The following is a 19,102-nucleotide window of genomic DNA, read 5'->3' as shown; positions in this document are numbered from 1 at the left end:
CTTTGTTCCCCCCCCCCACAGGAGTGAACAGGTGTACAGAAACCGGAAGAATTATCATTCCATGAATGTCCAGATGGTATGTTTGGCAGACCAGTACATCTGCCATGTGAATGCCATGTTCCCTGGCTCAGTGCATGACACCTACATCCTGCGGAATAGCAGCATCCCTTATGTGATGGGTCAGCTCCAGAGGCACTGTGTGTGGCTAATTGGTGACTCTGGTTACCCCAACCTGTCATGGCTACTGACCCCAGTGAGGAATCCCAGAACTAGGGCAGAGGAACGCTACAATGAGGCCCATGGGCGAACTAGGAGGGTGATCGATCGGACCTTCGGCCTCCTGAAGGCCAGGTTCAGGTGCCTCCATATGACAGGTGGATCCCTATTCTACTCACCAAAGAAGGTGTGCCAGATCATCGTGGCCTGCTGTATGCTTCACAACCTGGCTTTGCGTCGCCAGGTGCCTTTTCTGCAGGAGGATGGTCCAGATGGTGGTGTTGTAGCAGCTGTGGAGCCTGTGGAGAGTGAAGAGGAGGAAGACGAAGAAGACGACATAGACAACAGGAACACAGTGATACTGCAATATTTCCAAAGAACAGAGGTAAGAATACAAACCGGCCTACTACATGTACTTAAACACTACTACCTCTGTACTGTCTGTCCTTTTCACCCAGTGTATGGTAACTGAGTTATCACTTTCCCTTACGATTTCAGAGATCTGGGTCCCACAGTGTGACATCTGCTTTGTTTCCCCATGGACTACAGCTGTGTGACATTGGTATGTTGGCATCACAATGTAAATAAGCATTTTGGCACTGTAATTACAGATAAATATATTCACATTCACAGACAGACTCCTGATTGTTTTGTGCAATAACGGTGTTTATTAAGGTGCTAATTATTGGAGGGGGGTTGTAAATTGGTGAGGGGTGATGGTGGAGGAATGTCCATGGCAGAGTCCAGTCTATTAGTCTCACAGGTGCATTGTCCAAATGAGTCTGGGAAGTGGAGCTGGGGCAGTTTAAGGATGGACAGGGTGACAAAGTGGGACAGTGGGATGACTATCAGGGTGGTATCCTTTCTTGGCGGGGGTCTTGGCATCTTACTCTGTCCTCTTCCTGGATCTCTGGGACCGCTTGCGGGGTGGTTCTCCTTCTGCAGGGGGTGGGGTGCTGGTGGCCTGTTGGTCCTGTGGCGGTGCCTCCTGTCCAGTAGCGCCGGCGGAGGTGGTGTGCAGTTCTTGGTCCATGCTAGTGTCAGGGGCCCTTTGTGGTGCCACAGTGTCCCTCAAATTGGTCACTACCAGATTCAGCACCCCTATGATGGTGCCCAGGGCGGAGCTGATGGTTCTGAGTTCCACCCTGAAGCACAAATACTGTTCCTCCTGCATGCGCTGGGTCTCCTGAAACTTGGCCAGTACCGTAGCCATCGTCTCCTGGGAGTGGTGGTATGCTCCCATGATGGAGGAGAGGGCCTCGAGGAGAGTGGGTTCCCTGGGCCTGTCCCCACCCTGTCGCACAGCAGTCCTCCCAGTTCCCCTGTTTCCCTGGGCCTTTGTCCCCTGGACCGTGTGCCCACTGCCACTGCCCCCAGGTCCCTGTTGTTGGGATGGTGGGTTAACCTGGGTGCCCTGTAGTGGTGAACACACTGCTGTTTGACGTGTCCTGGAGACAGAGGTGTGGGCCCACTGGGTGGGTGCTGTGCTGGTGTTTCCAGAGGGGGGGTAGGTCTGCAGTGGCCTGTGGCTGTGTGAGGGGAACCGACTGTCCCGAGGTCCCCGATGGGCCGGGCTGGTCATCTAGATCCAGGTCGACAGAGCTGCAGTCATCACTGTGGGCCTCTTCTGGGGGGTGGGTGGACATTTGTGGACCCTCCTGTGCGGTGACGTTGCGTAGGGGTCCTGCTGGGGTATAAAAGCATGATTATTGCATCTGTGTGTGGAATGGTGTGCAATGGGTGGGTGCCCGTGTCCCCCAGTGCTTGCATTCCTGTGTGGGGGCTTTTGTGTCAGTGGTTTGGGGGGGTATGGGTATGTGCAGTGGGCATGCCTTGGTGATAGGTGTCCATGCTTTGTGGTCGCATGCAGGGCTTGGTGTTGGGATGGGTGGGTTGTGATGGTGGGACATTTGCAAGGAGTAGGAGTGATGGGGGTGAGGCTGAGGGTGGGGGTATGTGTTGGCATGCAGGTGGGGTGGGGGGGATGAAGTAGTGAAGATGTGACTTACCAGAGTCCATTCCTCCAGATACTCCTCCGAGGCCCTCAGGATGCAGGATCGCCAAGACCTGCTCCTCCCATGTCGTAAATTCTGGGGGAGGAGGTGGGGGTCCGCCGCCAGTCTTCTGCACTGCAATCCGGTGTCTGGATACCACGGAATCCACCTTCCCCCGTAGGTCGTTCCACCTCTTCCTGATGTCATCCTGATTTCTTGGGTGCTGTCCCACTGCATTGACCCTGTCGACTATTCTGCTCCATAGCTCCATCTTCCTTGCAATGGACGTCTGCTGCACCTGTGCTCCGAATAGCTGTGGCTCTACCCAGATGATTTCCTCCACCATGACCCTGAGTTCTTCCTCCGAAAACCTGGGGTGTCTTTGCGGTGCCATGGGGTGGTGTAGGTGATGTGTGGGGTGGAATGTGTGGTGATAAGTGTGGTGATGTGTATTGGTGTGTTGTGTGAAGTGCGTGGTATTTGTGTGGGTGATGGTAATATGTGCGTCTATATGGTCTCTCTCTCTGTGCGTTGTCCCAATTTTTTTGTGGTGGGGGTTTGTGGGTGATGTGGGTGTGTGTTTTATATTGTATTGGGTGTGTGGGAGTGGTGTTTGCATGTGTATCAGGTGTGTGTATTTGGATTTGTCCAATGTGGCTGTGTTTTGGAGATGTGTGTGTATTTTGAGCGCGGCGGTGTGTACCGCCAATGGGATAACGCGGTTGAAAGACCGCTGCGTGGATTCGTGTGTCGTGATAGTGTGGGCGTATTTCTGTTGGCGTGACGGTGTCGGTTTGGTTATCGCCAGTTTATCGCTGGCCTTTGGTGTGGCAGACTTCTGTGGGTGTCTGTATTTTGGCGGTTTCCGAGTTGTGGGTCATAATGACCGTGGCGGTTTACCGCGGCCGCAGCGGTGTGTTGGCAGTCTTCTGCACGGCGGTAAGCGGCTTTTACAGCCAATGTTGTAATGACCCCCAAAATCTTTTCTCGACCACAAAGAGTGAATGAGTCAGTGGATCAGCATGTAGCAGTTTTACGCAATCAAGCTGCTATGTAGTAATTTAAAGAGCTGCAGGAGGAAATTATTCAAGATCAATTAATCCATCCTATGAATAATTTAAAGATACAAGAAAAGGTATTGGGATAGAAAGAAACAATGTTTGAAAATCTGTAACAGTAGCCAAAGAAGTAGAGAATACATCAAGGTATGTTGGGAAGTTCAAAACACATGAGAATATATGTAAAATAAAAGAGTTGTGAAATAAAAATACAATTAAAGAGGAAGAAAAAATACAATTTCCAAACCATAAGTCTAAAGGATTGTGCTTTAGATGTGGGGGTATAAGGCATATTGCCACATCGGGTAATTGTCCTGCCATTAAAGTAAAATGTTAAGTGCAAAAAGTCAGGAGATTTTGCAATGGTTTGTAACAGTGAAGGTGACAGCAGTAGCAATAAATCATTGAATGTGGTACATCATGGTGATGTATGTGAAACAGGTGTAAAGGATAAGCCTGACTCTGGTAAAAATGTGGAAATACTGAAGGTACATGATATTGTGAGTAAATTGGACATAGAAACTGTTTGTACTATTGAAGAGTATTGTTCTCCCGTATGTCAAGTGAACATGTGTAATGTAAAAGAAGGCATTGTGGGCTGAAACCTTGAGTTAGTTGATACTAATAATAGGTACACCAATGAGGCACAATATATGCATCAAGTTGTAACGGGCAGCCCTGATTGGTAAATCAAAATAGAAACAACAGAATTAACACAGCCATTCCTATCCTTTACTTTGTTGTTAAAAGCCAAATGTCACCTTAGAGTCTGCCATTTGAACGAAAGTCTAACATTAATTTATGAATATTTTTTATGAGGGGGTTCCAAAGCTTTTCTCAGGCTCTATGCTTGAATAAGATCAGAAGAATCACCAATGAATCAAGCCATCCACTGCGTCTAACAAGTGAGAACTTACTACTCCTTAGTGCACAGGAATATCTGCAGAGCTAGAAGGCACAGCAAGATTCAGGATAAATTTGATCGTGCAGAACTTATGGTTCTTGCAGATGGTCTGATCAATATTGGGAAAATAGCTCTTGCTCTCATTCACCAATAAAGATCAAGTATTTACATCTACCCAAGTTTACATCCGAATGAGCAGTTGTGTGACACACTATCCACTACACTAATATCAACTTACAATATTGATTACAAAATACCATCAACCCATACATAAACAATAAAAATGCAAACTGAATACAAATGTATGAAAAAAACATACACACACTTCCTGCAGTTAATCAGAGTGAGTTTTAGAAATGTTTCAGTACTCCACCCCCACCATCCTTTTGTGTTGTAAAGTTCCCATAAGTGGGGAGGCTATGCCCAGACGTGGGTCCCATGCTCACTGTGCCACTCATGAGTAAGGCTGTGGCCGAAACGCGTTGGATTTTGTGCTGAAATAAATTGAATTTTCATATTGGAGGTGTCCTGGTTCTCCTGATGTTTGAAGGAGTGTCTAAGGTTATATTGGGGTCTCTCGGAACCCATCCAGGACCGCTGTGTGGAGCACCTGCATTCCGGGACTTGGTTTCGAATATATATATATATATATATATATATATATATATATATATATACACACTTCCTGCAGTTAATCAGAGTGAGTGTTTGAAAAGTTTCAGCACTCCGCCCATCATCCTTTTGTGTTGCTAAAGTCCCCCTAAGTGGGAAGGCTATGTCCAGACATGGGTCCCATGCTCACTGTGCCACTGGATTCAAGCTAGCCTGGTTGATGAAGGGTGATACCCTGAAACTAGTCACACAGACACATATGTACATGTAGGTTTTGTTCCACTGACATAAGAACATTTGGTGGTAATAATAATATTACTCTATGTAGGCAAAGGTGATCTTAATATTTGAAATGCATAGTAACACTTTTGTTTCAATCCTTCATTCAATTCTTTCACTTTAGCATGAAACATCTTGTGGTTCATACTGAGTACACTACAAGAAGAACTAATAGTATGCACCAGAAAGGTAAGAACAGAAGCCCCTGCCACTCCTAAAAGAATTCAAGATGTAAACATTTCAGATAATCTAACCACTACACAAACAGGATAACCCTTACTTGTGTACATTAACATAAGGAGAAAATACCTTTCTTGCACTAACCTAAAGCCAAACATAAATGATGGATGACTCCTTTACATCATGCCCTCCATCTTTCACATATATTTACACCACACATGGTGAATAGCATAACACAAATAAATCTTTAGTGTACACACTGCTCCCTAACAAGCAAAGAGATATGTACTGTGAACTACCCACCCAAATGAAAGCATAAACTTACAACTACGACCTCCATAAAGTTGTCAGTGACTTTGAACAAGCAATGATTGACACAATATTAGAAGTTTATCCACATAGACCTGCACTAGGCTCCTAACACCATTTCAATCAAAGCATTTAGAGACACAGCTAAAAATCCATACATGCGGCCTCCTTGCGGTCACCAGACTTGCTGTGGTCTGCACCGCCACTGCTGTGGAGGTCCGATCACCACATTACGACCCTGGTGGTCTGACTGCCAGCGTACCACCATCTCTGCCAGAATTGGTAATACCAATAGGTGGACGACGGGTGCAGGTTGCAATCAGCCAGGGCGGTGATGCACGCAGCGCTGCCCTGCTGATTACAACCTGGTTCTCCACCGGCATTTTCATGGTAGTTTCATCACCATGAAAAGGCTGGTGGTGAAGTGTTGCAGGGTCCACAGTGGCCCCTGCACTGCCCATACCTGTGGCTTGGGCAGTGCAGGGGTCCCCTTGCCCAGCACCCTCGTAGTAATATGCCTAGCATATGTACCACTCACAGAAATAGTTAGCCACTACAACCTCCTCATTGAGTCACCCTACTACAAAATATAAAAACAAACTAAATCCCCTAAGGACTATTTTGAAGATGCTTGAGGTGACAGTTTGCACCCTACAGGCTCTTTGCACTAACCCAAAGTACCACAGTAGATTGAATATGGCAGCACCATGGCTCGACAAACAATGTAGTGGAACTATATCACACAGCCTTCCTTGGCACCCTACATGGAAGCCACCTTAAACTTTACTTTCTATCAATTCAAAGATTTCCTAAAAAAAGAACAAAACTACCAACAACTTAGAATAGAACTACCAATTACCAAATTAAGCCTAAAAATCCATGCAAACCCCAAAAATATGAGAAACGCTACAGTACAATGCACAACTGTGATTGATTAAAAAAAATGCTTACCCTACTGAGACTTTATAGGAGGAAGTCTACAGGAAAAATACAAACACCCAAACTAAAACTAAAAAACAACATTAAGCACCAGACAAACCAAATATTTGTATTTCTAAATATTTAATTAGTTTTTACTAATTAGTCTAAATCATGTATGCTATTTAAAACAAAAGCTATTACGAAGGGTAAGAAAAAAGATTACATAATAAAAGACAGCATACAGGAAGACATGGCTGTGTTGGAATGCAAAAAGCACTGATGGTTGATTTTGCATGGCTTAGTAAATACCAAAAATGATGTTTCATCAGGGCTGAACCCCAACAGTGACATAACACTGATGCAAAATCATAGTAAATGTCCCCAAAGTACTTCTAAACCCCAAATCTTAAATATTTTTCCCAGAATTTGCAAGTTTGTAAATGCTAATTTTGAGCTGTAATTCTTATGTTGTACTTTTGTACTGTGTTTAGAGAAGGGAAAGTGTTATAGGTTTGAGATAAATTGTATATGTTTTTTTCAGGTTCCTTATGTGACTAACAGTGATTAGTAATTTATATTTTATATATTCACATACTTTGGTTCTTATATTTATTTATTATTACAAACACATTATTGTTGTAATAAATTAAATAAGTACAATATACATCTTATATAATGGTGAAAAAAAATATTTTGTAGTTTTCACTTTGTCTTTTCATTTTCAAGGCCAGTATATTTGTCTCATATAATTTGTTCAGTTGTTTATACAATTACCTATGTGCTTACATTTTATATAGAAATACATAGTAAAACATTTGTAACATTTCCATTTAATTTACATTTTTAAATAATATTTTTGAGGACACCTAAACATCATTAAGAACTTTTTAATTTATTTACATTTACACTTTTCATATTTAGACCATTTTCAATGTGTTCACATTTTTATACAATTATAAACAGTTACATCTTTATGCATGTTTTGTAATTCTTTCTACACATTTGCTTACATTCATAATATTGTGTTGCACAACAAATTGGTATTTTCACACCTTCAGTTTACATATAGCTGGTATTTTTGTTTATTTGTATTTTAAACACATAAAAATATGTAGTCATATAATATTTCTGTTTATTCACAGGGATGTTTAGTCTACTTTTTTTATTAAGGTGTAATTTTTTTAACCGCTTCTTTCTAATTTTAGTCTTTTTTTCCATTAGTTTAAGTTTGGAGCAGTCATTGTCGGAGAGGATTGAGTTTGCCATCAGCTAGGACGTTTTTCATTTTACTATTCCTTTTTAACTTTATTGTTAGTATTTCATGTTTGCAAGTGCATTGTAGTGTAGGTTCTTGTGTAGGTAGCTTTATTTATTGTACTGTATAGAATTTGTCAGCTTGGTGTAATGTTATTTGCTAGGCTCATGAAAATCCACATATTTTAAAACTGTGTTCAATGTTGTACACATTAATGTTCAATGTTTACTTAGCTTTGTTTTGGTTGGTGGTAGATCAGTTACTAGGTGTGTATGGCAGTGATGATTATCATCAAAAGTTGTGGTTTACAATTTATTATATGCGCTATGTATAGTAAATGATGCTTATTTGCATTTTATTGATTAGTAGTTGTGGTTATGTTGAGTGGGATGTCTTACTGTGCCTTTTGTTTTACAGGAGAGAAGATGTTTTCCTTTAATGAGTTTTATTTTGGATGTTGTTTTTTTAATTTAGATTTGAAAGTTATATTATACTATCTCTTTTTTTAAATATATTTTCACTGTCACTCTTTTTCTATGTTTGTTTTAATTTATACTTTTTGTGATTTTTCGCTATTTCATGAAGCTTCATTTTAGGTTTAGTTTTTAAAGTTTCAGTACGGTGGGAGAACCAGACATTTCCAGAACGGTTATTGACAATGGGATCCATTTCCCTCAATATAAGGTTCCTTAGAGTTCTTTCAGTGGAATTCATATTTTTTAACACACATTAACGAATGTTAGCTCTAAGATTTAGGGTCTGATTATGAGTTTGGGGGTCAGAAAACCCAACTCCAGACCCGTGATGAAGAGACTGCCGTCGAGGTGGCAGTGTCGCCACCGGCCCTGTTACAACTTTTTCACTGGGCTGATGGTCGGGAACTAAGGTTACCACCCGTCAGCCCAGTGGGAAAGGTGCTGCAGCATTGTTCTCTGGTTATAACTGAGCCGGCGGCAATGCTGCCGCACGCAGAGTGCACCAGCACCCTTGAAATGCACACCGCAGACAGTGTGCATTTCAAGGGTGCTGGGCAGGGTGACCACTGCCCATGCCGTTGGCGCTGCCAGTGCTTTGGCCCCCCTGTGGCCCCCTGCACTTGTTCTCCACCAGCCTTTACATGGTGGTAGAACTGCCATTAAAAGCCTGACGGAAAACCAGGTTGTAATCAGCAGGGTGGCACTGAGTTTGGCGCCATCCTGGCTGATTACAGTCTGTACCTTGGTGAGCCAGTCAGGATCACTGATCCTGGTGGAGATGGTGGTAGGTTGGCGAGTCTGCCCACCAACCTCATATGGTGGCAGTCAGACTGCCACAGCCACGGCGGTCCAACTGCCACCATGAGACCTCCAGCTTCATAATAAGGCCCTTAGTGCCTTTTCCTGTTGAAAAGGATACATCTCCAAGTGAATTTCTGCCTGTACAGTTGAGTTAAGAAGTCAAAAAAGCAATCTGAGTGTGCAAAATTCAGCAATATTGGCCCTCTAGGTTAAATTGTCGGGAAAGATTGTAAGCCAAATGTTCGATTGGATAATAAAGTTGCTGAGGTCACTGTTGAACCAGCTGCATTAAGGGTGCTGACACATTTCTAAGCAGATGTTTAAAATACTCAGAGATTTATAGGAAGAAACCATTAAAAGCTTGATACAATTCTGGTGCCACAGTTCATTAAAATGTGTCCAATGACTATGACTCTGGTTCTTTCTTAGTGTTAATTTCTAGTTTGTTGGTTGAACAATATTTACTTAATGCTGATAGAGAACTTTTAAGCTCAGCCACCTTACTATCTAATAGGACCATGTTGCTGGCATACAGAAGAGTTAGTAAGAAAAGCTACCAAACTTGGGCAAGAATAGCCTAACGCTAGACAAGGACTGTTCTATGTCTTTTAGTGAATGCAGTATGTTTTGATTTGCCTGGTTACATGTTGCCTTAAAAGCAATGAATGGAGCATATAAATGTGCACCACTTGTTGTAATAGTCCCTTGAATAAGCATGGAATGTGTTATTAAATGAGCATCAATTCCACAATATTTCTGGAATACGGGTTGGTAATATGGTGTAATATTTTCCCCTTAACTCATTGCTTCAATTCCAGCATTAATGCATTAATGCATTTAGGATGCATTTGCCATTGATGTTAGGAAGGAAAACCTATAGCTTGATTGACCTAGATTTGCCAAGAAAGGATGCGATTCGAGAAAATAAGTGGAAGTTACTCTGACCAAAATTCTAAGTTATCCTTAAATATTACTGTGGGACCCTTCTGGCTTGATGCACCATTTTTCTGGAAATAATTTAATGTTTTTAGAATTGCGGAATAGACTGACTTATGATGCAAATGGATGTTGTCAATCTCAAAGAGGATATTGGCATCTATGACAACATACAAAGATTTCATGTAATTGTAGCAGATTGTGGAATACAATAATAAACTTGCCATTGCTATCTATAGTGTTTACATACAACCAACATATGGGAAAATCCTTTGTGTAACAGAATTACACACATCAATCAATTGCTTTTTGCTTTTGCTGACTTTTCCCTCTGCTTGTCATATTTCACTTTTGTATAGCTTTATTAAGTGACTGATTCTGCTGAACAAGTTAGGGTCATCACATTCATTATTATAATTTTTGGCAAGTTTATTAATTTCTCTTTTAGCATGGAACAAATCTGCATTATATCAGTATCTTTTTTAAGCTGTTACCACAAATTCATAACTTAACCACTGAAATGAAGATCGGAAGAGGTGGCATTATCTAACCTTTTTCAAACCTAGAATGCTAGAGTATTCCACCCTATCAGAGTAACAATTTGCCCACTGTAGATATCTCAGTTATCTCTCCTAACCTTTAGCCAATTTTTCATTAAAGTCAAACCTCTCATTCAGTTTAATTTTAAACATCACCATAACTCATTATTTTAGATATTGATGGTTTTTGTCCATATCATACCTTAACTGTATTGTTTGTGGTAAATGGTTACACTGTGAATGACTTAACTCCTTAAAATCATTGTTGATTCCAAATAAATTAGTGCATACCAATATAGTAAATAATTATAGTAAAAGTATGTGAAGTGAGCAGGGGTGCAAGAGTTCACAGCCCAATAATATGTTATTGATCCAACAGTCGGAAGCCCAATTTATCTTTCTTCTGTGTAGGTTTACAGAGGTGACAATTCTCCAGTCAAACATTTCCGTGCAAAAACTGTCAACATATTATTTCCCCTTGAAGTTTGAGTTGCAATCCCCTGTGAAGATGAATCTAGCATAATGATATCTAATTTTTAAACCTATAGTTGCTTTGGTGCACTCACGTTGGTGTCCGTAGAAGGGTTAACTCAAGACCAGCAGGAACGGGATACGTTCTTCATCTACTTTGTGAGGGACTATTTTTAAGTGAGGCACAATACAGTTTGGCAACCTCCTTGTGTGACTCTTTTCTCTCGCTTCACTAACAAACACCTTATTGAAGTTAAGCACATCAATGTGCTATTAAACCTTTTAACTGCCCCTGATGCTCCATGAATGTACTTTCTAGGTATGATTGCCCATAACACCAAGGACCAAATCATTAAAAGAGACAATATGCAATGTATTAAGTAATCATGCTCGATTTATTCCGTCTTGCTAAAAATGCAGCCATACATTATGAATATCACTAACCATCCATAGGCGTTTGCAAAAATACTGTTTCCCATGGATACGTTATGGTCAATTTTGAATAAAAGCAATCTAATCCTCTTCTGGACCTTTAGCTTTTTTAATTGATTCACTATAACTTTCTTTCCTGTTATACAAAAGTCTTTCATTTCAAGACAAAAGCTAAAGGAGAGAACTCATTGAGGACCTTTCTTACTCATATTCTCCATTATCTTTGGTGATCGTAATGTTTGAAATCTAGTTCAGCTACTTCTTCAGATACCCTGGTAACCTCTGTACCCTCACCTGTGGGCATACCCGAGGGACGTTTAAACATCAACAACTTACTTTTTCCTTGGAATTTAAATGTAAGTGGCTCTTTTCTTACCACTAGATGGAAATAATATACTCACCACATCAAAGTTTAATCTCAGTGTACACTCTGGGTCAAACGTGTATTTTTATTTTACAAATTTATATTGTTACCTTCATATTCACTATCCTTAAACATGAAAAATCTTCTGTTTCACTTATCCTTGTTTTAACCGCTTCTGTGCCACGGATGTAATGGGTACATCCTGCGGCACAGTGCTTGTGTGACCAGAACGTAACCATTACGTCCTGGGCACAGAGCCCAGAGGGAGCGCAAGCACTCCCTTTGTGTTCTTCCCTCCCACCCCCAAAGGCAGGGATAGAAGGGGAAGCCCTTCCCGTCCACCCCCAACAGCCCCCGACCCCCCCACACCCCTGTGATGTCAGCGCGCGATCAAGCGCTGACCATCTAAAATGCCCACTAGACAACATGGATTTCTTTTTTTATCAGAAATTGGCATAAGGGGAGCGATCCCTTGGGCAAGGGTCGCTTCTCAGGGGGGCATTTGTTTTTAAGGCCTTTTCTGCCCCCAGGGGGGCAGAAACTTCTAGGCGCCAGGGATAATTTTTTTTGTTTTTTTGTTTTTTTAGAGGTGGGGAATGACCCCTTAGGCAAGGGTTGCTCCCCTAGGGGGCAAATTTATTTTAGGCCATATCAGCCGATTTTAATTAGGCCAATCTGCCCCCAAGGGGGGCAGAAACCACTAGGCACCGGGGATTTTTTGTTGTTGTTGTTTTACAGATGGGGAGTGACCCCTTAGGCAAGGGTCGCTCCCCTGGAGGGGCAAATTTGTGGCTCCTCTCAGATTCCAGAACTTTCAGTCGCCGAAATGTGAGGAAAAAGTGCTTTTTTGGCCAAATAGTGAGGTTTGCAGAGGATTCTGGGTAACAGAACCTGGTGAGAGCTCCACGAGTCACCCCATCTTGGATTCCCCTAGGTGTCTAGTTTTAAAAAATGCACAGGTTTGGTAGGTTTTCCTAAGTGCAGGCTGAGCTAGAGGCTAAAATCCCCAGCTAGGCACTTTGCAAAAAACAGGTCTGTTTTCTTTGGGAAAATGTGATTTGTCCACATTGTGTTTTGGGGCATATCCTGTCGCGGTTGCTAGGCCTACCCACACAAGTGAGGTACCATTTTTATCGGGCGACCTGGGGGAACACTGGGTGGAAGGAAATTTATGGCTCCTCTCAGATTCCAGAACCTTCTGTCACCGAAATGTGAGGAAAAAGTGTTTTTTTGGCCACATTTTGAGGTTTGCAAAGGATTCTTGGTAAGAGAACCTGGTCAGAGCCCCACAAGTCACCTCATCTTGGATTCCGCTAGGTGTCTAGTTTTCACAAATGCACAGGTTTGGTAGGTTTTCCTAGGTATCGGCTGAGCTAGAGGCCAAATTCCACCGCTAGGCACGTTGCAAAAAACAGGTCTGTTTTCTTTGGGAAAATGTGATGTGTCCACGTTGTGTTTTGGGGCATATCCTGTCTCGGGCGCTAGGCCTACCCACACAAGTGAGGTACCATTTTTATCTGGAGTCTTGGGGGAACGCTGGGTGGAAGGAAATTTATGGCTCCTCTCAGATTCTAGAACTTTCTGTCACCGAAATGAGGAGAAAAAGTGTTTTTTTGGGGCAAATTTTGAGGTTTCAAAGGATTCTTGGTAAGAGAACCTGGTCAGAGCCCCACAAGTCACCTCCTCTTGGATTCCGCTAGGTGTCTAGTTTTCACAAATGCGCAGGTTTGGTAGGTTTTCCTAGGTATCGGCTGAGCTAGAGGCCAAATTCCACCGCTAGGCACGTTGCAAAAAACAGATCTGTTTTCTTTGGGAAAATGTGATGTGTCCGCGTTGTGTTTTGGGGCATATCCTGTCTCGGGCGCTAGGCCTACCCACACAAGTGAGGTACCATTTTTATCGGGAGTCTTGGGGGAACGCTGGGTGGAAGGAAATTTATGGCTCCTCTCAGATTCCAGGATTTTCTGTCACCGAAATGTGAGGAAAAAGTGTTTTTTTGACCAACTTTTGAGGTTTGCAAAGGATTCTGGGTAACAGAACCTGGTCAGAGCCCCACAAGTCACCCCATCTTGGATTCCCCTAGGTGTCTAGTTCTAAAAAATGCACAGGTTTGCTAGGTTTCCTCAGGTGCCGGCTGAGCTAGAGGCCAAAATCCACAGCTAGGCGCTCTGTTTTAGCTAGGCGCTCTGTTTTCTTTGGGAAAATGTGATTTGTCCACGTTGTGTTTTGGGGCATATCCTGTCGCGGACGCTAGGCCTACCCACACAAGTGAGGCACGATTTTTATCGGGAGACCTGGGGGAACGCTGGGTGGAAGGAAATGTATGGCTCCTCTCAGATTCCAGAACTTTCTGTCACCGAAATGTGAGGAAAAGTGTTTTTTGGCCACATTTTGAGGTTTGCAAAGGATTCTAGGTAACAGAACCTGGTCAGAGCCCCACAAGTCACCCCATCTTGGATTCCTCTAGGTGTCTAGTTTTCAAAAATGTGCAGGTTTGCTAGGTTTCCCCAGGTGCCGGCTGAGCTAGAGGCCAAAATCCACAGCTAGACACTTTGTAAAAAACAGCTCTGTTTTCTTTCTGAAAATGTGATGTGTCCATTTTGTGTTTCTTGTCGCGGGCGCTAGGCCTACCAACGCAAGTGAGGTACCATTTTTATCGGGAGACGTGGGGGAACACAGAATAGCAAAACAAGTGTTATTGCCCCTTGTCTTTCTCTATATTTTTTCCTTCCAAATGTAAGACAGTGTGTAAAAAAGACATCTATTTGAGAAATGCCCTGTAATTCACATGCAAGTATGGGGACCCCAGAATTCAGAGATGTGCAAATAACCACTGCTTCTCAACACCTTATCTTGTAGCCATTTTGGAAATACAAAGGTTTTCTTGATACCTATTTTTCACTTTTTATATTTCAGCAAATGAATTGCTGTATACCCGGTATAGAATGAAAACCCATTGCTAGGTGCAGCTCGTTTATTGGTTCTGGGTACCTAGGGTTCTTGATGAACCTACAAGCCCTATATATCCCTGCAGTTAGAAGAGTCCAGCTGACGTAACGATATATTCCTTTCAAAAATCTGACATCGCAGGAAAAAGTTACAGAGTAAAACGTGGAGAAAAATGGCAGTTTGTGTTCACCTCAATTTCAATATTTTTTTATTTCAGCTGTTATTTTCTGTAGGAAACCCTCGTAGGATCTACACAAATCACCCCTTGCTGAACTCAGAATTTTGTCTACTTTTCAGAAATGTTCAGAAATGTTTAGCAGAACCAATAAATGTAGCTTTCTGGGATCCAGCATTGGTTTCACAACTATTTCGGTCACTAACTGGAAGGAGGCTAAAAGCACAAAAAATTGTAAAAATGGGGTATGTCCCAGTAAAATGCCAAAATTGTGTTGAAAAATGTGGTTTTGTGATTCAAGTCTGCCTGTTCCTGAAAGCTGGGAAGATGGTGATTTTAGCACCACAAACCCTTTGTTGATGCCATTTTCAGGGGGAAAACCACAAGCTTTCTTCTGCAGCCCTTTTTTCCATTTTTTTTAAAATAAATTGCTGTATTTGTCTAAATAGTTTGGGTACCTCTAGAATCCCTAGGATGTTGGAAAAAAAGGACACAAATTTGGGGTGGGTAGCTTATGTGGAGAAAAAGTTATGAGGGCCTAAGCGCGAACTGCCCCAAATAGCCAAAAAAAGGCTCGGCACAGGAGGGGAAAAGGCCTGGCAGCGAAGGGGTTACATTTATTTTTCCCTGTATGGAAGAACGAACACAGTGGATGTAGTGATTACTTGTGTTTTAATGGTACCAGATATTGGCTCACTGATAGCTGTATTAGGGTAATGTATTTGAGTAGTGTTAAGGGTATGGTTGTGGTTTCCATTCATATGTATTCTGCTCCTTTGGTAGCAGAGAAACAGGTAGAACATTTTGACATCGAACCCAGGCTCTTTGAACAAAGCACTGGACTGATTTGGACCCCATGCTTTAGCTATTTGAGGAGCACTGTTTTCAACTCAATCAGAATCTATATCTGTGTTAAGAGTGGCACTAACTTCACTTATGCCATTCCTTTTTAGCACTACAAGATCAGATTCACATGCTGTTTCCTTAGTCAATATTGAAAGGCTCATTTCTGATAAAAGGAAACTCATCAGCCGATACTGAAGTAACCATAGTTTGATCTGCCATTGTGGCTTCAATTTACTGTTTATATTTTAGGAATATTTTTAGATCTCCCACACTGGTTCTGGAGGGGTCAACTTGCCCTGTGCTTGGTCTGGGGGAGTGCAAGGCCACCGTCTCTCAAGTGGGTGTCTCCCACACTGGTTCTAGAGGGTCAACTTGCCCTGTGCTTGGTCTGGGGGAGTGCAAGGCCCCAGTCTCTCAAGTGGGTGTCTCCCACACTGGTTTTGGAGGGGACAGGTCACACAGCAGCCCATGGAAGCTGGATTACATTGCATCCACCGGTGGTGACAGGTGCACTGTGGTGGTGGTGGTAGTGGGAGGCTCCTGCTCAGGTCCTGCACCCTGCGATGGCCGTACTGTGGTGGCGGTAGTGGGAAGTTCCTGCTCAGCTCCTGCACCCTGCGATGGCTGCACTGTGGTGGGGTAGTGGAAGGCTCCTGCTCAGCCCCTGCACCCTGAGTAGGCTGCACTGTGGTGGTGGCAGTGGGAGGCTCCTGCTCAGCCCCTGCACCCTGCGTAGGCTGCACTGTGGTGGTGGTGGTAGTGGGAGGCTCATGCTCAGCCCCTATACTCACTGATGGCTGCACAACCACGGTTGGTGGTGTGGGCTTTGTGACAGCTGCTGGCTGGTGCAGGCTCCTTCCCCTTTCTGCTTTCTGCTGGCTGGTGCAGGCCCCGTCCCCTTTCTGCTGGCTGGTGCAGGCTCCTTCCCCTTCTTGCTTGCTGGTGCAGGCTCCTTCCCCTTTCTGTTGGTGGCTGCAGCCTCCTTCCCCTTTCTGCTGGCTGGTGCAGGCTCCTTCCCCTGTTTGATGGCTGGTGCAGGCTTCTTCCCCTTCGGTATTTTTAGACTTGAATCCTTTCCACCACGAGTAGGTGCGGATGGAACTGGGCCTGTGGACTGTGTGGCTGAAGTGCTTGGCTGGGTTCTTGATACCCTGGCCATACGTGCAGGACAGGAAGGGGTAGGGAAGAGGTCAATGGTGGAAAGGAAAAGCTTTTTAGGGACATTGGGGTGAAAAGAGGGAGAAGTAATGGGAGTGGAGGATGAGGGAGTGGTTGTTGGAGGTGTTTGCTGAATTTTGGGGCAGGTGCATGGGTTGGATGCTGTTGTGAGGTGGAGTTCGGTTGGGTGTCTGAGTGTGGTGATGATGCAGGGAGTGGATGATGATGTAATGCATACAGTTGTGAGTGTGGATGTAACTGGGTAGGAGGTGGAGGAGGAGGAGGAAGAGGGAGAGACAGTCGAAATAGTGGATGTTGTAGTGTCTGCAACTGAATGGTGTTTGTGTGAGTGCTTTAGTGATGAAGTGTGGTGCTTGTGTTTTCCTGTGACACTCTTGGGTGTTGTCCTTTGTGCATGCTCGTCAGTCCGTGGGCTTGGGATGGGTTGGGGTTGAGGAGAATAGGACTGGTAAGTGGAAGTTGGAGGGGGGACGGTACAAACAGGAACAATGGCTGCAATCAGAGAGGATGACAGAGCCTGGATCGATCAATGTTGGGCCACCGATCCAGTGTGAATGCCTCCCAGGAATGCATTAGACTGCTGCATCTGGGCTACCAGCCCCAGGATGGCATTCACAATGGTTGACTGCCCTACAGAGATGGATCTCAGGAGGTCAATAGCCTCCTCACTCAGGGAAGTAGAGTGCACTGGGGCAGGGCCCGAGGTGTCTGGGGCGAAGGAGATGCCCACCCTCCTGGGTGAGCGGGCACAGGCAACTCGCTGAGGGGCTGCTGGGAGGGCGGTGCTGGTATTTGGGGTGTGGCTGTACCTGTAGCTGGGGTGGTCACAGAGGTATCCACCACCACCAGGGAGCTCCCATCGGCAGAAGTATCAGAGTCTGTATTGTCCCATCCAGTCTCTGCCGTGGTGATCCCCTCGCTCTCTGTCCCACTCGTGCCCTCAGCGTCGGTGGACTCTTCCTCCAGGATCCTGCGGTATGCAGCTCCCTCTGTTGCCGGTGCCTCTGCTCCTCTGCCAGATGATGCTAATGCACATAAGGACAGGATGACAAAACAAGAAAGGGGGAAGCGAGACAAAGGATACACTGGGTCAATGACTCCACCAACACCACCGCCGGTGTACACAGCACCCTCACACACAGGGAAAAGTCCTACGCACTATGCATTGCACTACCAGTGATATTGGTAGCCAGCAAGGCATGGGGAGGGTCACATACCTCCAACTGCTGCACACCTGGGACCCACGCAGCCCTGGCCAGTAGTAGATGCTAACAAGCTAGATAGGCATTATTTTCCCTTCAGACCCCTAGCCACCAGAGGACCTACGCTGCTATGTCCTGCCTGGCCTGGGGAACCCAAGGACACACAACCACCCCCGGATACCACCCCACCAGGAGTAACTTGTAAGGATAGCCACTGTACCCACCCCCTTGTGACTGCTGTGTTGCTCTCAAGCACCCATCCAGCCCTGGGTAGTCCACCGCGAGAATGCGGGCCATCAGGGGGGTCAGGGTTCAATGGGCACCCCTTCCTTGTTGGGAGGCCATCCCCAGCTGGGCCTCCACAGTCTTCCGTGCCCCGCGTCTCAGGTCCTCTGACCATTTGCAACAGTGGGTGCTCCGCCTGCCAGAGACCCCCAAGATCCGCACCTCCTTGGCGATGGCACGCCATATACCCTTCTTTTGATGGGCACTAACCTGCAGAGGCAATACAGACAGGAGAACACCAATAGACAAACAGTCCAGCCAGTTACACATATGGTCCACCATACCCGTTTTCAGCATTATTGGCACACACATAGCGCAGCACTCAATGTGTACCCAGCCAGGAGGACATCCCCTTACACGATCCCTTCACACACACATCCATACATGCATGCCACATGCATCGTGCCCACAGTGTACTCACCTGTTGGTCTGGAGGCCCATACAGCAGTCCGTACTTTTCCCAGTCACAAGGGCCATGGTAGGCTCCAGACACAGGTCACAGCAGCACATGCAGTGTAGGTCCTCTCCTATGGAAGGTCAGGTAACACGTGAGGAATCAGAAAATGGCAGTCATGTCCACGGTGGTGCATACCGTCACCGCCGGTGTAGATCACCATTGGCCACTGTACCCCATAGGGCCCAATATGAACAAAGGAGGATTTGCACGACGGCCTCCCGCCACGGCACATAACGTCAGCAGAATTACCTCTCTTCCACCT

Source organism: Pleurodeles waltl, chromosome 12 (genome assembly GCF_031143425.1).
Source record: "Pleurodeles waltl isolate 20211129_DDA chromosome 12, aPleWal1.hap1.20221129, whole genome shotgun sequence".
Classification (NCBI taxonomy): Eukaryota; Metazoa; Chordata; class Amphibia; order Caudata; family Salamandridae; genus Pleurodeles; species Pleurodeles waltl.
Note: the sequence above shows the minus strand (reverse complement) of the source record.